The sequence below is a fragment of the Balaenoptera ricei genome, chromosome 18, assembly GCF_028023285.1.
Source record: "Balaenoptera ricei isolate mBalRic1 chromosome 18, mBalRic1.hap2, whole genome shotgun sequence".
Lineage (NCBI taxonomy): Eukaryota > Metazoa > Chordata > Mammalia > Artiodactyla > Balaenopteridae > Balaenoptera > Balaenoptera ricei.
Genome location: NC_082656.1, coordinates 6,819,962 through 6,838,224, shown reverse-complemented (window position 1 = coordinate 6,838,224; position 18,263 = coordinate 6,819,962). Strand labels below are relative to the sequence as shown.

Below are 18,263 nucleotides of genomic sequence, written 5' to 3'. Positions count from 1 at the left end.
ACGGAGGGATTGGTGGGGGACCAGCATCCTGAAGGTGGGGATGAGCAGGGGCACCCAGCAGCAGTGGGTGGCCGGAGGGAAGGTGGCAGGGGATCCCGATCCGGACCTGCCGTCCTCGCTCACGCCCATGGCCGGCAGGCTCCCATTTAGGGAAGGGAAGGGAGGAGTTCCAGTGCAGGTAGGTTTGGGGGATAGGAGTTTGTCCCCCCAGGGTAATTAAGCCCATTATTCTACATGTAGCACAGAGTCAGAGTGGGGACAGATCTGCCCAGTTAGGTTGGGAAACTCTAGGACGCACAGGACAACCACGAAGGGCCCACTTGAGGGGAGGACCCTCAGGCCACATCCTCTGAAAGAGATAATGGGACCTGGAATGCACCCCAGGCCCCATCCACCACCAGCATTGGGATCCTCATGCAGGGGAACGGAGCTGAACTTGAAACCTGTGAGAAGACTGAAACTTTACCTTGTGATGAAGACGGAAAATTTGCCTTTACAGTTTTATACCCTCAACCCCTCGGACAGGACCTGGCACTCAGCAGTGGCTCAGACGAGCAGAGAAGGCTACCAGGGCTGCACGGTGTCCCAGCTCAAGGCCAGGGTATTACGTGTGGGTCACCAACAGAGGGTGCCGTACGCCTGAAAGAGCAAGGCCAGGCCCGGGGCCAGAAGCCTGCTTGGCGCAGGGGTGATGGAGCTCTGGCTCCCTGCAGACCAAAGGTGGAGATGCGGCGTTCAAACGTGGGAGCTGGGGCCGGCAATGAACCCCAGTATCCACACACCTGGGGCGGGGAGGAGACAGACGCATTCTCCTGCCAGGGCACTTCCTCAGCATTAGGAAAGGAAGCCAACCGCCTGGGTCCAGAACAGGATCCACGCCGGGTCTGTTCACCTGCGCGCCCCCTAGCACCCTGAACAAGGCCCTGCACACGGAAGGCACACAATCAGTGTTTCTCAAGTGGAATGAATTAATGAAGGCGCCTAGGAGGATGAGATCGCAGCTGTACTGTACTATTCTTAGACTGTATCTGAGTGTAGTGGGTTGGCCAAAAAGTTCGTTCGGGTGTGTCCATAAGCTGTGGGGACAAACCCGAACGAACTTTCTGGCCAGCCCAATACATCCTCCCAGGCTGTCCCTCTGGCCTCTGCCTTGTGTGCCTTGGGAACGTGAGCTACACATCAACCCCCGTAAACCACTGGGTGGGGTCTGTACCTGGGCTGGTCCTTCTACTGGATGGAGCTTGACAAGACCAAGGGGGGCCCAGCGTCATAAGAAGGACCGTTTCTGGGCGATCAATCCCTACTCACCCACTCTCTCCCCTCCCCGAACCACATCCACAGACAGAGGGCAGACAAAGCAAAGAAGAAACGGCAGGGAAAGTAGCGCAAAGCCCTCCCGTGAGGGCTGGCACGTGAGGCCACAACATCTTCACGTGTGTGATCGCAATTCCTCCGACATCCTGAGAGTCTGGGATGGTGGCACCACTGGGGATCCAGGAGGGAATGAAACGGCGCTGGGCAGATGTGCTGCGGAGCCCTCATCACGGCGTTTCCTGCTCTTGCACGCCCCTGGGTCTATTTCTTTCTTCAGTGCAAGCCCTTGGCTTTACTGTCCTTCTCTATCGTGGTCAAGGAAAGGGGGCACTGAGCTGCGAGGGGGCCGCCTGGAAACTCGCCTCCCGGGCCGAGGGCGAAGCTCGCACCGGCCTCAGGCCCGCGCTGCAGGCGGCAGCCCCGCCCGCTGGAGGGCGGCTCAAGGACAGATGTGAAAACAAACCACAAGAGTAGCGCCTCACAGGAAGCAGCGGATTCTGCCGAAGGCGCTGGCCGCTGCAGACGCTGGCGGAAGAGGAAGAGGATGTGAAAGGGTTCTTTTTTCTCCTGTGGGTTTGGAGTGCTCTGAAAGCTGGAGTTGGTGAAAGCACTCACGAGCTCGTTGCTTCTGGTTTTAAGTTCTTCTGGGACGAGCTCCACAGAATCTCAGGGTTTCAGCACGACAGGAAAAAGAGTAAGAACTTCAAAGTCTCCCTTTGTTTAGTGTGAGAAGAAACTGTGGTGGCTAGTGGCTGGCTCCTACCTCAACACACGCACACATCATTCAGTCTCACACACACGCACACACACACACACATCATTCAGTCTCACACACACGCACACACGCACACACACATCATTCAGTCTCACACACACGCACACACACATCATTCAGTCTCACACGCACACACACACACATCATTCAGTCTCACACACACGTGCACACACGCACACACACATCATTCAGTCTCACACACACGTGCACACACGCACACACACATCATTCAGTCTCACACACACGTGCACACATGCACACAGTCTCACACACACGTGCACACATGCACACACATTCAGTCTCACACACACGCACACACACAATCATTCAGCCTCACACACACGTGCACACATGCACACACACATTCAGTCTCACACACATCATTCAGTCTCACACACACACACACAGTCTCACACACACATTCAGTCACGCACACACACGCACCCACACAGTCTCACACATACACACACACGCACACACAAACACACACATTCAGTCTCTCACACACATGCACACACACACACAGACACACAGACACAGGAGAAAAAGAGCAGTAAGGACGAACCTGCCCACCCCCCTGGCATCTCACTGTGGCTACTCAGCTCACAGAGGACCAGCTTGTCCCCTGGCGGGTGTCCCCACGGAGCCCCAACCACGAGGTGCCTCCCACCCCTCGAGAACTTGGAAATTGCGCTTAGAGTGAAACTAGAAAAATCCACACGGAAAAGATGGGATTAGCCATCTGTGGGACTTGCTGGTAAACATGTGACCAAAGAAACTGGAATCGCTCAACACTCAAGGTGGGTCAACGAGGAAAACGGGCCTGTGCGATGTGGACGCAGCAGCTGCATCAGGCACCGTTCGGAGAAGGGCCGGGAGAACCCCCGGGTGACTCTGGAGCCTAAAGCTCCAGAAGAGAGGGAAGAAGAGAAGAAGAGAGGGAATCAGCAAAGACAAACCGACCTGCGCCCCACCCCTCCGCACCCCCCAGCAGGGTCGGAGGGCCTGGTCGGACCCCCAGAAGCTGCCCAGAGCCCAGCGGGGAGGAGGGGTCCACCCCAGTGCCGAGCGGGGGCCTTTCTGAAGCTGGACCACGGCCAGCATCCGCCCCCTGCCCAGGGCTCTGCTACAAGGGACGGCACACTGGACAGAGGTGGCCTCCCCTTCTCGGTTGCATTTCTCCCTGGAAATAGGGAACCCCTTGCCCTGGGGATGAAGCGGTGCAGTGTAGCTAGTAAGTCAGGCCTCATGATGAGGGGCAGCAGAACCTTCTGCTCGTTTCTAGGGAAGCTTAAGTAATTACCACAAACTGGCAGCTTAAAACAACAGAGATTCACCACTCTCCACCATGGCTCTGGAGGCCAGAAGTCCACACTCAGGGTGCTGGCCAGACCGCGCCCCCCCGAAGGCTCCAGAGCAGGATCCTTGCTTTCCCCTCCCAGCTGCCTTGGCTTGTGTCCATCACTCCAGCCTCTGCTTCACCTTCTCGTGCCTTCTCCCCCGTGTGTCCGTGTCCCAGACCTCCCTCTGCTCTTCTAAGGATACCTGTCATGGGACTTAGGACCCACTCTAAATCCAAAGTGATTTCATCTCTAGATCTTAAACTTAAATACATCTGCAAAGACATTTTTCCCAGGTAAGTCTACAGTCACAGGTTCTGGGAGTTGGGACTTGGGCGTATGTTTTGGGGGCCTCAGTTCAACCCACCACACAGAGGCACATCAGGGTCCCGGGCCTGCCATGTGGTGCCAGCATCTGGAGGGGGCGCACTTGGAGGAGCGCCAACCCATGGGACTGTTTGGGGGCAAACTGCCTTCGCCAAGGGTACCCCTCCCTGTCACATCTGGCTCTTATTTTAAACCGATTTTGCTGACCAGTTCAGTTCCGTCTTTGGATCTAGAAAAGCACGTGTCTAGGGCCTCTGCTCGGACTAAATGCTCAGCCTTGTGGGTCACACCACCTAAGAGATGGAACCTACTTTAACAAACAGTGTGTGTGAGGAATTTCTCCTCCACCGTTCACATCTCACCCACCCCCGAGGAACGAGCTTCTGGAGAGGGCTGGGTGTGCTCAGGTGTGCAGTCAACGAGAGGCCAGGGTGAACGCGTTCATAAAAACCACAATTTCCTCACCTTTTCCCCTAAGGGGAGCATAAATAGGGATCGTCCTGACTCTGCCAACCTTGGGTCTCCCTTCTGCTTTGGCCTTCAGCCCTGACGGTGGCGGCCAGCTCCCCAAGGGGTGGCGGCTTCTGCCCCAACAGGACCAGCCTCGGGGCAGCTGCCGGGCCCAGCGAGCGGCTCTGCCAGCGGCCGGCAGGCCAGGAGCAGATGCGGAACGTGCACCGCCTCCCAGAGGCAGGGGTTAAGACCCCAGAGCCCAGAATCAGGGTTTGAGCCCTAGACGTTCTGCTGACCAGGTACGCGATCATGGGTGGATTCCTCAACCCCCCGACCCTCGCCTGAAAAATGCGTTGTTATGAAGACTGTGAATCTTCCAGGCAAAGCTACGTAACATTATGTGTGCCTGGCTCCCAGGGTGTGTTGAAAACGTGCTGGCTGTTCTGGTTACGATTATGGAGAGAGAGGAAGTCCACCGATCACACCCCTTTATCCGGCCTCTCAAGGCTCAGCGCTAAAGGACTGGAAACTGAATTGTGAACTGAATTGTGGAGTCACTTCCACCCCAGGAATGCTTCCACTTTCTCACCTATTTGCCATTAGAAATTTTTTTTCCTTTTTTTTCAATCACCCAGAGACACTGAGAGTTTCTCCTGATGGTCTGATTTATGTAAAATGCCAGGTTGGTTTTCCAGTTCTAAGGAGCCAAGAGGAAGGAAGCTATTAGAAAATTCTCTGCCTTGTCTCCTAACCGCCCTCCTGGCTATCGGGAAGGATTTCTGTCTACCGCCTTCTCAATCCGCAGCTCCCTCTCTGCGTCCTCTGAATGGGAACTGATTTCTTTCCAACAGGGTGGCCTGTGGAACTTCTGGCAGAAGGCCTGGCAAATAAAGCTCCACTCCTGAGGCTGTGGAAGAAAAGACCCAATGCCTCTCACAGGTGGGGTCCCGGCGACCTCAGGAGACAGTGCCCAGCACACCGCCTTCACTCCTGTCCTTGTTCCACAGTTAGGTTGCAACCTGCCTCTCCTCACCTCCCCCGGTCCCGCCTGAATGGACCTGGTCCACCCACCCCCAACTGACCCCCACTCACGCCCCCTCACCCACCCCAGTCACACTGCTTTTCTTTCTTTCCCTCAAATGCCCCAAGTAGTCCACCCCAGGGCCTTTGAACGTGCTGTGCCTCCCGGCAGATGCATCCTCCCCGGGATCTTTGCACGGCTGGCTCCCTTTCATCCCTCAGGTCTGTCCTCAGACGTCACCTCCTCAGAGGTTATGCCACCACACTTCATTTGCAAGTCAAGCAGGCTGTTTTATTTCTTCATGACGCCTCTCTGTACTTTGAATTGTCTTATTTATGTGTTTACAAGTTTCTTGTCTGTCTTCTCCGGAGAGGACAAAGCTGTGTAGTGGTACGCGCTGTAAAGCTCCCGAGCGCAGAGGATGACGCGCTGGGAGGAGAGAGGATGCGGGGAGGACCTCATGGGCATGGTGGCCACCAACGGCGCTGCTGTTTGGGTAGCTGAAGGATGGGAACGGCATTGCGGGTGAGGCACCGGCAGACACGACGGCTCCGAGGGCGGGACGAAGGCGAAGTTTTGGAAGCCCAGGGAGTCCACACCGGGGTTTCGCAGAGAGACGTTACTACTGTTAACTCTATAGCAACGTCAAGGGCAGCCGTGGGCAAGGTGGAAAGGAGCCCAGGAGAGGGCAGGCGTGGAGACCCTGGGGTCCCAGCCTGTGCTGGAGCAGGAAATGAGTCACCACAGGCTCCTCGAAGGAGAGCCCACAGTCAAGCTACAAGCCCTGACTTCCACAAAGAGGGGGGCATGATTAACTGTCTGCTGAGTGGGCGGGCGGGTGAGTCAATCAGAAAGGGTGGGAAAGGCGAGCTCTGGCAGAGCTGGTCCCGCCTTGGCGACAGTGAGCATCTGTCTGTCTGCCTGGCGTCAAGGTCGCTGCCGCTCAGGAGCAGATCTTCCACGGTTTCCTCTCTTTATGGGATTAAGCTGAACTGTTCACTCCCTCACCTGTGCTTTAAGGAAACCGTGAGGATTATCTGGCTAATCTTTCCAAAGGTCTTTGTAGACCCTCTGTATAGAACGCACCAAAGGTGACTGGAATTGTGATACTGTATCTTGAATTTATGTGGTTATTTTGAAAGCTTGGAGAGCCTTATTGATGAGGGAGTGGATTTTCTCATAGTATAGTTCAACTTTCATTTCTTTGCCTCCAGAGACTATATATAAAGCGAATGCTGAACTCAGGATCTTAATCAGGATCATTTATTCAATTACTAGGTTGTAAATCTTTTTATTATTCAGTTGCACAAGTTCTTGATATGTTCTAAATACAAATCCTTTGTCAGGTATCTATCTGTGTATCTACCTATAGATGTCTCTATCTATCTATCATCTATCTATCTACCTATCTATCTATTATCTATCTATCATATCTATGATCTATCTATAGATATCCCTATCTACCTATCACAATTTTTTCCCCCAATCTATGGCTTACCTATTAATTTTCTCACAGTGGCTTTTGATGGGCAGGACATTTGAATTTTATGAAGTCAGTGCTTCATAAAAGAAAACATTGGTTAGTGTTCTCTGTGTCTCATCTGAGTAAATTTTGCCTATTCTAAGCTTGCAAAGATATTCTCCTATGCGTACTTCTAAAACCTTTATAGTTTTGGCTTTTACATTCAGGTTTCATAATTAGTTTGGGGTATGGTGTGAAGTAAGGTCAAGATTTATTTTTTCTATATGGACATCCAGTTGTTCTAGCACCATGTATGGAAGAGACTTTCCCCATGGAATTGCTTTGGCAGCTATACTGAATACAAGCTAACCATATATAATTGAGGGTCTATTAATCCCACTGATGTCTAGGTATATCCTTATGCCAATACCATACTTTCTTGATTAATGCACCTTTATAGTAACACTTGACATTTTGTTCAGAATTGTTACTACTTTACAGTTTATAGCTAATTTACAGTAACTTTTGAATCTCATTCAAAATTGTTTGGCTATTCTAAGTTCCCTGTTCTTCTCTATAAATTTTATTTTTTTTAAAGATTTTTTTTTGATGTGGACCATTTTTAAAGTCTTTATAGAATTTGTTACAGTATTGCCTCTGTTCTATGCCTTGGTTTTTTGGCCACGAAGCACGTGGGATCTTAGCTCCTGGACGTGGGATCTTAGCTCCCGGACCAGGGATCGAACCCACACCCCCTGCACCGGAAGGTAAAGTCCCAACCAATGGACCTCCAGGGAAGTCCCCTTTATTTATAAATTTTAGAATCAGCTTGTAAATTTCTACAATAAAAGCCTTCTTGGATTTGAATGGGATTGCATTGACTCTATAGATCAATATGGGGAGAAATGACATCATAACAATATCGCCTTCCAACCTGTGGACAATCTACTTATTTGGATCTTCTTTAATTTCTCTCAGAAGAGAGGTTGGAAGGTGGTCGGAGGCTGGAAGAAGGGGCATCCCTGGGTCTGTTCCGTCCAAACACCACTGAAGCAAGAGCAGATTTGTGGGTCCGCCGGGTGCACTGCCTGTTGTTAACTAGTTTTGGTATCAGTGTCTATCATTCAAGGTTGAATCAGAGAAACAGAATTAGTAGGAGATACATTAAGAGAGTTATTGCAAGGAATATGTGATTGTGGGAGCAGGTGAGGCAAGTCTGAAATCCAGATATTAATATAGACACTCAAGCTTGCTTATGATTGGTGTATATATGGTATATATTCTCCCATAATTTTAACCTATTTATACCTCTATATTTAAAATATGTCTCTTATAAATAGAATAAAATTTGATCTTGCTTTCTTTATCCAGCCTGACAGTCCCCTTCAATTGAAGTATTTAGTCCATTTAAACTTAGTGTAACTTTTGAGATCTTTGTGTTTAAGTCTAATACCTTCTTATTTTTTTCTGTTGGTCCCATCTGATACCTCTCTCTCTCTTTGTTGCCCTTCCTGATTTCTTTTAATTACCTGAGTATTTCTTAGTATTCAGTTTTTCTTTTTTTTTATTGGCTTTTTAACTGAACCTCTTTATTTATTTATTTATAATGTATTAATTAAATACCCGATGTCTTCATTGGAAATAAGTTCCTCAAATCTCACATCGGCCATGAGATTCTCTGAGAAGGTGGCATGAGCTAAACTAGTACAGGAAGAGTCAGGGACCTCTAGGGAACTAACCGTAGGGAGCTCTACCACAATGGGTGAGAAGAAAGGAGGATTGATCAGAGGGCTGCAGGGAGAACCGGAGGAAAGCAGGGTGTTGGAAGTAAAGGCAGACAAGAGTCTCAAGACAGAGGTGGTTGGTGGTCAAGAGGTGTCTTGAATAGACATTTCTCCAAAGACATACAAATGGCCCATATGCACATGAAAAGAGGCTCAACCACACTAGTGATGAGGCACACGCAAATCAAAATCACAATGAGACACCACTTCACAGCAATTACAATGGCTATTATCCACCCCGTGTCCCCCTCCAAAAAAACCCAGAGAAAATATGGGCAAGGATGTGGAGAAATTCGAACTCTCACACATTGCTGGTGGAAATGTAAAATGGTCCAACCACTGTGGAAGACTGTAGAGCAGTTCCCCCCAAAATTAAACACAAAACTGTGATATGATCCAACAACTCCACTTCTAGTTATAAACCCCAAAGAACTGAAAGCAGGAACTGGAACAGATATTTGTACACCAATGTTTACAGCAACATTATCCACAATAGCCAAAAGGTGGAAACAAGTCAATAGGGCATTGTCAGATGACTGAACAAACAAAATGTGGTATATACATACAAAGTGATGTTATTTAGCCTTAAAAAGGAATTCGATTCTGATACATGCTACAACACAGATGAACCTTGAAGACACTATGCTAAGTGAAATAAACCAGACACAAAAGGACAAGTATTATACCTAGAATAGTTGAATCCATAGAGACAAAAAGTAGAATAGTGGTTACCATAGCCTGGATGGAAGATAGAATGGGGAGCTGTTTAATGGATACAGAATTTCAGTTTGGGATGATGAAAAAGGTCTGGAGATGGATGGTAATGATAATTACTCAAAAGTGTGAATGTACTTAATGCCACTGAACTATACACTTTAAAATGGTTAAAATGGTAAATTTTATGTTATGTGTATTTTACTACAATAATAAATAATAAGTACCAGCAAGGACACCGCATTCCTTTTTTTATAGAAAGAAACAGCACAGATACCAAGGAACTTGCTCAAAGTTGTACTCGGGAGGGGCAGAACTAGAATTTGCACACAGAGCGAGTTCAAAGCCTATTGTCTGTTGACCTGAAACAAAAAGACTGCCAGATATTTCTCCAGCAAAGGTGGGTTTATTTGAGATTAGCAGAGGATGGCAATTCGGGGTCTGCAACCATGGTGAGCTACGGGGGCAAGTCCCTGCACAGCAAGGAAATGAAAATGCTTTTATAAAGAGGAAAAGGGAGCTGGGAGGGCTAAAGTAAACAAAGAGTCCATGGCTTTTCATTGGCTGAGCCCTGGCCTGGAAAGAAGCGGAGTCTTCCTTCTTCCCATTGGGTTCTGCTGTTGTCACAGGATGTGAGGGCTCCCCCTCTGGGCTCCCGACTCTTTTTCATTGAGGTTTCTGTTTATTAATTTTTTACAAGTCTTAATCGTTCACTGTATTGTCTCTTTCTAAGATATTTACTGTGGTAATGTTTATAACAGCAGAAATATGTTAACAACTTAAATGTCTCAAAATATGGCTCAGTAGTGGGCCATCCATCTAATACATTATAAAGCCATTAAACTTATATTTCTGAAGAATTTTCTAATGACATGGGTAAATTATCTACAAAGTATTTATACACTAAGTGGGAAAATGGCAGTATACGAAAATGAACTTACATTATGAGCCCAGTTGTATGTTTTAAAACTACAGATGTGTTTCATTTAAGCATGTTGATGCATAAAAAGAAGGGATTTCAAGAAGGAATTCTCAAGAGGGCAAGCTATTTCTTACAGAAAAAGTTTCAAGGAAAAGATATCAAAAGGTACCTTTCTTGTGTATTCTTTGTTTTCCTATATGTTTTCATCCTGACCCTATTTGCTGACTGCATGTCTGAGTCTGTCCTCAGCGTTTTAAAGCTGGCTCAGCAATAAAGGGTCTTGGCCTTTTCCTGCTCCTTCGGTACAAGCACCCCCTGTGGTGCTAGCTGCAGGAGGAGGAGCCGGAGCCTCCACGGTGATGAATATAGGCCCCTGCTCTCAAGCTCACCTTTAGTTGGAGAGACAAGGTACTGCAGACTAAACCAACTTGGTTTCCTGTTGGTCGGGTCCTTTTTGGTGGATGACGGTGGCTTCAATGACCCAGGATGCATGCAGGGATGCAGGTGCCTCCTGCCAACCCCTGCTCCTCCCTACCAGGTGGTGTGTTGCAATAAGAGCCATATCCCCAAACGTGAAGCAACTTCTGTCAGCAGGCAGGTAGAATACCAACCACTCTCTCCAGCTGTTCCGTAATTCTGGTGAAGTCCTTGCACTCTGTTCTTTCAGGCTCCCCCACAGACACCTTGCATGAAAGCTTCTCTAGAGGCCAACGCAACTGTATCCCGACAATAAATCAACTCAATCAAATCAGATGGCAGAAGCCTCCAGGAAGTGGAAGACCCCAGCCAAGTGGGGCTGAGACCTCAGGCTCCCTCTCTTCTGCCCGTGACAGGACGGCGGTGCCTGTACGAGTCTTTCTGGTCCACCATGTATCTCTGGATACTGACCATTCTAGAAGTGAAAAATTGCTCCCATATCCCTTAGCCAAAGAGCAAGGCCTCTGGTGTAGATGGCAATAAGGATGTTGGAAGTTGCTGCAGCCCCTCTGGGTGGCGAACTTTTAATGTTTGATCACCACCCTAGATGAGTGAGTTCCTGACCACGATACTTCAAATACTAACTAAAAGCTCTAGGCTGTGGATTAAAATTTATTTACACACGGATGTTACCCTGTTAGAGAAAATATAACATAAAAAAGGGAATAACTATAATATAGTATGGCAGGAGAACTCAAATATGTACGTGGATAAGGGCTGGGTGAGACTCATGATGGGGGCTCAGAGAAGTTTCCAGAGAAGGCACTCTTCAGCAGAGCTCCAGAGGATAAGAGGCCACAGGTCAGGGGCCGAGGAGAGACAGGGATTCCAGGTCAAGGGGGCAGCCGCAGAAGGACACAGAGGGAGGAACGGGGTCAGGGAGAGGCCGGGCGTCAGGGAGCACAGAGGGCAGGGGCGGTGGAAACAGGGACTGGAAAGGTGAGCGAGTGCCAGTCTTGTAGGCGTTGGACACTAAGCAATCTCAAGGCTTTGAACAACAAAGAGCTTTATTTGGGGGTCTTAAGAATTGCAATTCGGGAGACACAGATTCGGGTAAACTGAAAGGGTCAGGGGCTTATAAAGGCAAAAGCCACGAGGCTGTTCTCTGACACAAGAAATAAATATTTGTTCGTAAGGGATAGGGTAGGGGTCTGATAAGCAGATAGGCTATCATGAGTAGGGTAAGGGTCTGATAAGTATCTTGAGTTTCTGGTGGATGTTCTGGATGTCTTCGTTAGGACAAGTGGTCAAAGTTCAGATTCCATTCCGGCTGAGACGTGCGTAAGCCTCCCTTCCTCAGCGGCCACATTGTAGAGAGCTCTCTTAGCAACACCAACTCCATTCTGATTTTCATTTCACAAAGGTCACCCCAGAGAGACGAACATGGATTTGGAAGCCGTGAGACAAGCAGTAGAATTTAAAATGCATGCTCAGGGCTTCCCTGGTGGCGCAGTGGTTAAGAATCCACCTGCCAATGCAGGGGACACGGGTTCGAGCCCTGGTCCAGGAAGATCCCACATGCCGCGGAGCAACTAAGCCCGTGCACCACAACTATTGAGCCTGTGCTCTAGAGCCTGCAAGTCACAACTACTGAGCCCGTGAGCCTAGAGCCTGTGCTCTGCAACAAGAGAAGCCACCAAAATGAGAAGCCCATGCACCACAAGGAAGAGTAGCCTCCGCTCACCACAACTAGAGAAAGCCCACGTGCAGCAACAAAGACCCAATGCAGCCAAAAATAAATAAATAAAATAAATAAATTTTTTTAAAAAAGAAAAACCATGGACTCTGTTTAATCCTCCCAACTTCCTTTAAAAATAAATAAATAGGGGCTTCCCTGGGGGCACAGTGGTTGAGAATCTGCCTGCCAATGCAGGGGACACGGGTTCGAGCCCTGGTCTGGGAAGATCCCACATGCCGCGGAGCAACTGGGCACGTGAGCCACAACTACTGAGCCTGCGCGTCTGGAGCCTGTGCTCCGCAACAAGAGAGGCCACGATAGTGAGAGGCCCGCGCACCGCGATGAAGAGTGGCCCCCGCTTGCCGCAACTAGAGAAAGCCCTCGCACAGAAACGAAGACCCAACACAGCCATAAATAAATAAATAAATAAATTAATTAAAAAAAAAAAAGAACTTGCTTCCTTTCAAAAAATAAAAAATAAATAATAAAATAAATAAATAAATAAAATGCATGCTCAGAGTTCTAGAAGATGTTATGGAAAAACCCGAACGAACATTTTGGCCAGCCCAGTATTTTCGAGTGATATCTCCGGCCGTCACACGGAAGGAAGGTGGGAAGAGGAACCGGAGCCAGGGAGACCAGTTAGAACTCGCGGCAACGGTTCAGGCAGGTGATGTTGACAACAGCGGCGAGGAGGAGTAACGAGAAAGCCGCCGCAGCGAGCACGCACTCTGCGCCAGGCTCCGCTCTAAGCACTGTCCGTGTATGAAATCATTTCATCTTCACCACCTTATAAGGATCATAAGGTTACCATCCCCGTGTTAGAAATGAAGAAAGCGAGACCCAGAGGAGGTTGCCAGATGAAATACGGATGCCCCATTACATGTGAATTTCAGATAAACAAGGAATGCTTTTGTAGTCTACATACCTTCCATGCACTATTCTATTTGTTAAATCCGGCACCCCCGGGCCCTGAAAGGTGAAGGAAGTTGCTCAAGGTGGCATGGCCGCCAAGTGGTAGTGCCAGCACTGGAATCGGGTGGGCAGGTGCCAGCTGGCCGGGCTCCACCCGCCTCCGCTCAGTGGCCTGCTTCTGCCGCGCGGGCGCAGCCAGGCGGGCTCCCTGCCCACGGACGGGATGGGCAGCGCAGAGGGCGAGCCGTGGTCAGGCCATCAGAGTTAATCAGCGGGCAGCCCTTGGTTTGACCCTCCACTCTTCCTACTCTCAGAGAGCCTGTTTTCTTAGAACAGGTCTGCAAAGCTCCCCTAAGCCATCTGAATGCTTAGAGCAAAATCCATGCCCAGTGACCAAGTAACTAAATCCCCCGCATCTCCAAAGCTTTCTCTGCCCTAAGGGATCTGAACATCTTTAAGGGTTTCCAGCTCCCAGCTCCCCTCTCCAATGAGAACTGTAATTAGGAACTTCTTCAGACCTGATCTGCACACAGTGTGCATTTACTGCCCTACATACCTGTTGCTACTGGCCTGAGATATAAAACACAATTTAAACAGATACGTTTGAAAAGATTTAATAAGGCTTCACCTGAGGTGCAAAAGACAATTATACTTTCAACATGGGAATGTTTCAAATATTCAGCAAATGAATGCTAGGTGCTGGCAGTACAGTGAAGTCCAGGGCAGGATAAATACCCTTAGGAGATTACTACCCTTAAGAGTTTCATGAAAAAGATGGATATCTATTTTTAAAAAAGAGAGCAGACGCAGAACAATGCAAGGAATATTGTCAGAAGGGAATGTAGGGGAAGCTATGGGAATCTAGAGCGGGGAGCTCCTAATTTTGCTGGAAGAGGATGGGGTCATGAGGGCCTGGTACTCAGTGCGATCCTCGTGGACCAACAGAATCAGACCCTGCGTTCTAACAAGATCTAAGGATGACTCCTCCGCACATCAGAGTTTGAGAAGCATACCTTGGAGAACACCAGAGATGGAACATGAAATGAATCTGGAAGGATGAATGGTCTTCCAGGTGGGGTCCAGAGGGAGGGGACAGCATAAGTAAAGGCATGGAGCTGTGAAAAGAAATACGCTCAGGAAACAACACAAACTTTGGTCTATCGAGAGCCCAGTAGTACAATACATGGGAGTGATGGATGGGGAGATTGAAAAGGTTGGCAAAGACAGCCTCAGAGGAGGCAGAATTGTAGGTGGCTTTTTTGCCATGGTGAAGGGTTTGATTTTTTAAATAAAACTTTTCAAGCACACAAAAAGTATAAAGTATAAAATCATGAGTGTAAAGTATGAATCAAACTTTACAGCTACAGCCTCCTGTGTATTCCTACCCTCCCTGACTCCATTCTCCTCCCTCCTTCTTGGACCTACTATTCTAAGTTTGGTGCTTACCATTCTCGTGTCTGTTTTTATGATTTTTATACAGATGTTTGTGTACATAAACAATACTGTTTTGCATGTGGTTACTATATGTATTTTACTACAACTTGATTTTCTGGCTCAGTGTTATGTTTTTTGAGATTTATCTATGGTAACACAACAAGGCTCTAGATTCATTTTCAGCTATGACATACTACTTCTTTGGAGGAATATATCACTATTTATCTGTCTAGTCTTCTAATGATGGGTATTTTGTTTCCAGGTTAAACAATGCTTAAATGAGAGGAGTTTGTGGGTCTTCTTGTGCACATGCTTGGGTTTCTCAAAGGAACATCTCTAGGAATCTTCATCTTCACTAGACACCTTCAGATCATTCTCTAAAATGCTTGGACCCATTTACACTCCTCCCAGGAAAGTATGAAAGTTCTTGTTTCTCCACATCCTCTCCAACACTTGACACTGTCACATTTAAAAATTTTTGCTAATTTGATGAGAGTGGGAGGGCATCTCAATTTCATTTTCATTTCTTCAATGACCAGTGAAGTAGGACATGTCATTGTATATTTATGGGATATTCAGGTTTCCTCTTTTGTGAACTGTCAGTTAATATCCATTGCCTGCTTACCTACTGGGTTGGTTGACTCTTATTGATGCGTAGAGTTATTAAGATATTCTGGGCACTGCTGCTTTATTAGATATTTGTATTTACAAGTCCCCTCAAGCTCTGGTTGGCTTTATCATGTTGTTATGGAGACTTCTGTTGTATTCAAGTTTTAAAATTTTAGTATAATCGAATGAATCTGTTTCCCCTTTTGTTTCGGGTGTATAGCTTGGACTTTATGCTGTTCCTTGATGTTATAAAGCTATCCTACTATACTTCCAAAAGTTTTAAAGTCTTGCTTCCCACATTTGAGTCCAACTTTGTTTTCTCATGTTGACAGTCAGTTGTCCATGACCATTTATTGATTAGTCCATCCTTTCCCTCTGAGGTGTAGAGTCACTTTGTCATAGGCCAGGTTAACCTCCTAGGGCAGCCGGGACTAAATGAAGAAACCATCTGGGTGGCCCCATCCGTCTTCTTCCAGATCCGCTCACAGGTTTACGGCACATTCTATTTATCCGCCCTGAATTCATACAGTCATGTCGCTAAAACAAAGGGTTTTAACCAGACTTCTATCCTCCTCTAAGTCTTTGATATTCATTTTAACTTTCCCAGGATTATAACACACGAGACGAAGGACAACTGTGATTCGTCTCGGGGCAGCGGCCCTCCACCCTGAGAGAGAAGCTGGGCGCCACACCTCTCATCCCTCCCCACACCCACACCGCCTTCACTCCGAGTCCCTTCACCTCCCTCCTCGTACTAGTTTCTTGCTGTTGCTGTCATGAATCACCACAAACCTGACAGCTTAAAGCAACACACATTCATCACCTCACAGCTCCGGAGGTCAGAAGTTCTGTGGATCTCACTGGCTAAAATCAAGGTGTTAACAGGACTGCACTCCTCACGGAGCCTCCAGGGGACAGTGTGTTTCCTCACCTTTTCCACCTTCTGGCGGCAGGCATTCCTCGGCTCGTGGCCCCCTTCTTCTGTCCTCAAAGCCAGCGATGGCCAGCTGCCCCACCAGGACTCTGTCTCCTTCCTCACATCACTTTTTGCTCCCTTTTTCCCTTATAAAGACCCCTGTGATAACGCGGGGCCCCCATCCCCGGGGAGTGAAGGATAACCTCCCATCTCAGGGTCCTCAATCAAAATCAAAGGACGTGGGCATCTTTGGGGGCATTATTCTGCCTACTACACTCTTAGACTAATGTTGTTTAAACTGAAAGTTGTGACTCATTAGTGACTCATAAAATCAACAAAATGGTTCAGAACCAGTATTTCCCGCCCCCCAGTTTTATTCAAGAATAATTGACATACATCACTGTATAAGTTTAAGGTGTACATCGTGATGGTTTGACGTACACATATTGTGAAATGATTACAATAAGGAACCAGTATTTCTAAGTGAAATCAGAGTACTTTGCTTCTAGTAAGGTTAAGTATTGTTTCATGGGCTTCAGATTTTATATGTATGTGTGTGTGTGTGTTACCTGATTAACAATATAAAAATAACAATATAAATATATATTTCTTACTGTGAGTTTTGATTTTTTTAAAAAAGGAAAGCAGCTACAGAACTATCATAATAGTCTCCTAACTGGCCTTTCTGCCCCCAGGCTCTCCAATCCATCCTTCCACGATGCTGTCAAAAAGTTCTTCCTAAAAGTAAACTGGACGTGCCACTCTGCTTAAAGCTCTCTAACGGCTCTCCACAGTGAGCTAGACATTCGGTGCTTGCTCCTCCAGACCCACCATCCACTTTCCTAGCTGGGGCTGACCCTCATGAATGCCTCAACCAGGCTCCTATGCTTGGACTTCCACTTGGGTGTGGACAATGGGAGGCATGGGAAAAAGTCAGAGGGCTGGAAGAGAGAGAAGTTTAGGGCACTTTTCCTCCAGCTTCTTCTCTGCCAGGCAAGGCCAGCTTCACGGGGGTGTAACCTGTACAACAGTATGGGCCCCCGTGCTCAGAAAAGCCCCACGCTTGGTTTAATGCTCTGCTGTTGCCGTCTTGAAATTCTTAAACATTTTTGAACAGGGGTCTTCATTTTCACTTTGCACTGCAATGTGTCACCAGTTCTGCTTCCAGGCCACACGCTGCAGTGGCAACGTTTGTCTACCGGAGGCATGGCCCTTGTCTGACACCCGTCTCCTACCACTGCAACTGCCGGGTTCCAGCAAACTTACCCACCTGCCTCAGCACTCCAAATAGGGATGCCGCTTCCTGCGACTGCCGACCTGCGTCACCCACCTTTTGATAGTCCCTTCGTTAAACTCACTTCACCCCTTTGAGGAGTGTCTGCTTCCTCTCCGGACCCTCACTGATAAACAGACTACAGGGTAATATACGAAGTCTTGGCATTGCTTCACAGGTTAGCCCCTCCTGGTCTTTGTAGCTGACCCACCATGCTACCTTGCTTATACTACGACCCGCTCCACCAGCCCTCTTGTTTCCACAAATACGCTATGCCTTTTCAGGTCGTTAGTGTTCTGCAATTGCTAAAGGTTCCCCAGTACGTTTTCCTCTTCTTCCACAGTGGCAGATTTTTTAGCTGCGCACCAAGTTATCCACATTATGACAACACATCCCAGTCTCCTTTGTAGGCAGCGTGGCCCTGAGACTAAATTCTGGCTAAAGCTATAGAAGAAGTGCTTGTCTGCTTGGCAGATTCCAGAAACCTCCTCTAAGGGACCCTGCCGGCTCTTCTTTGTCCTTTCTCCCATCCTGTGGCCTGAAACGCGGGCCGTCTTGGACCATGAGGACGGGGAACACACCCTGGGCGTGCAGCATGACAGTGTGGAAGGCATCTGTGTCCCTGAAGACGGTATGGAACAAAGCCTTGCCAGCTCTGGCCTAAATGCCTAAGGGCCTAAGGACTTTTAAATAAGGGAGAGAGAAACTCTTTTTAGGCCACTGATATTTGGGTTTTCTATTCCTCACTGATGAACCTAACTAATCCTACACCTATCATCATTCACTAAAAAAAATACTTATTGAGAACTCCTGTGTGCCGGCATGTTAGAGGCTCTGGGGACGCAGTTT

At 48.0% G+C, this 18,263-nt stretch overlaps 1 long non-coding RNA gene across 1 annotated transcript in view; it reads right to left on the bottom strand.

Annotated features, from left to right (window-relative positions):
• LOC132352391 (uncharacterized) overlaps positions 1-18,263 on the bottom strand; it is an 85,636-nt gene that overhangs the window by 34,902 nt on the left and 32,471 nt on the right. The gene's annotated exons all lie outside the window — the stretch shown is intronic.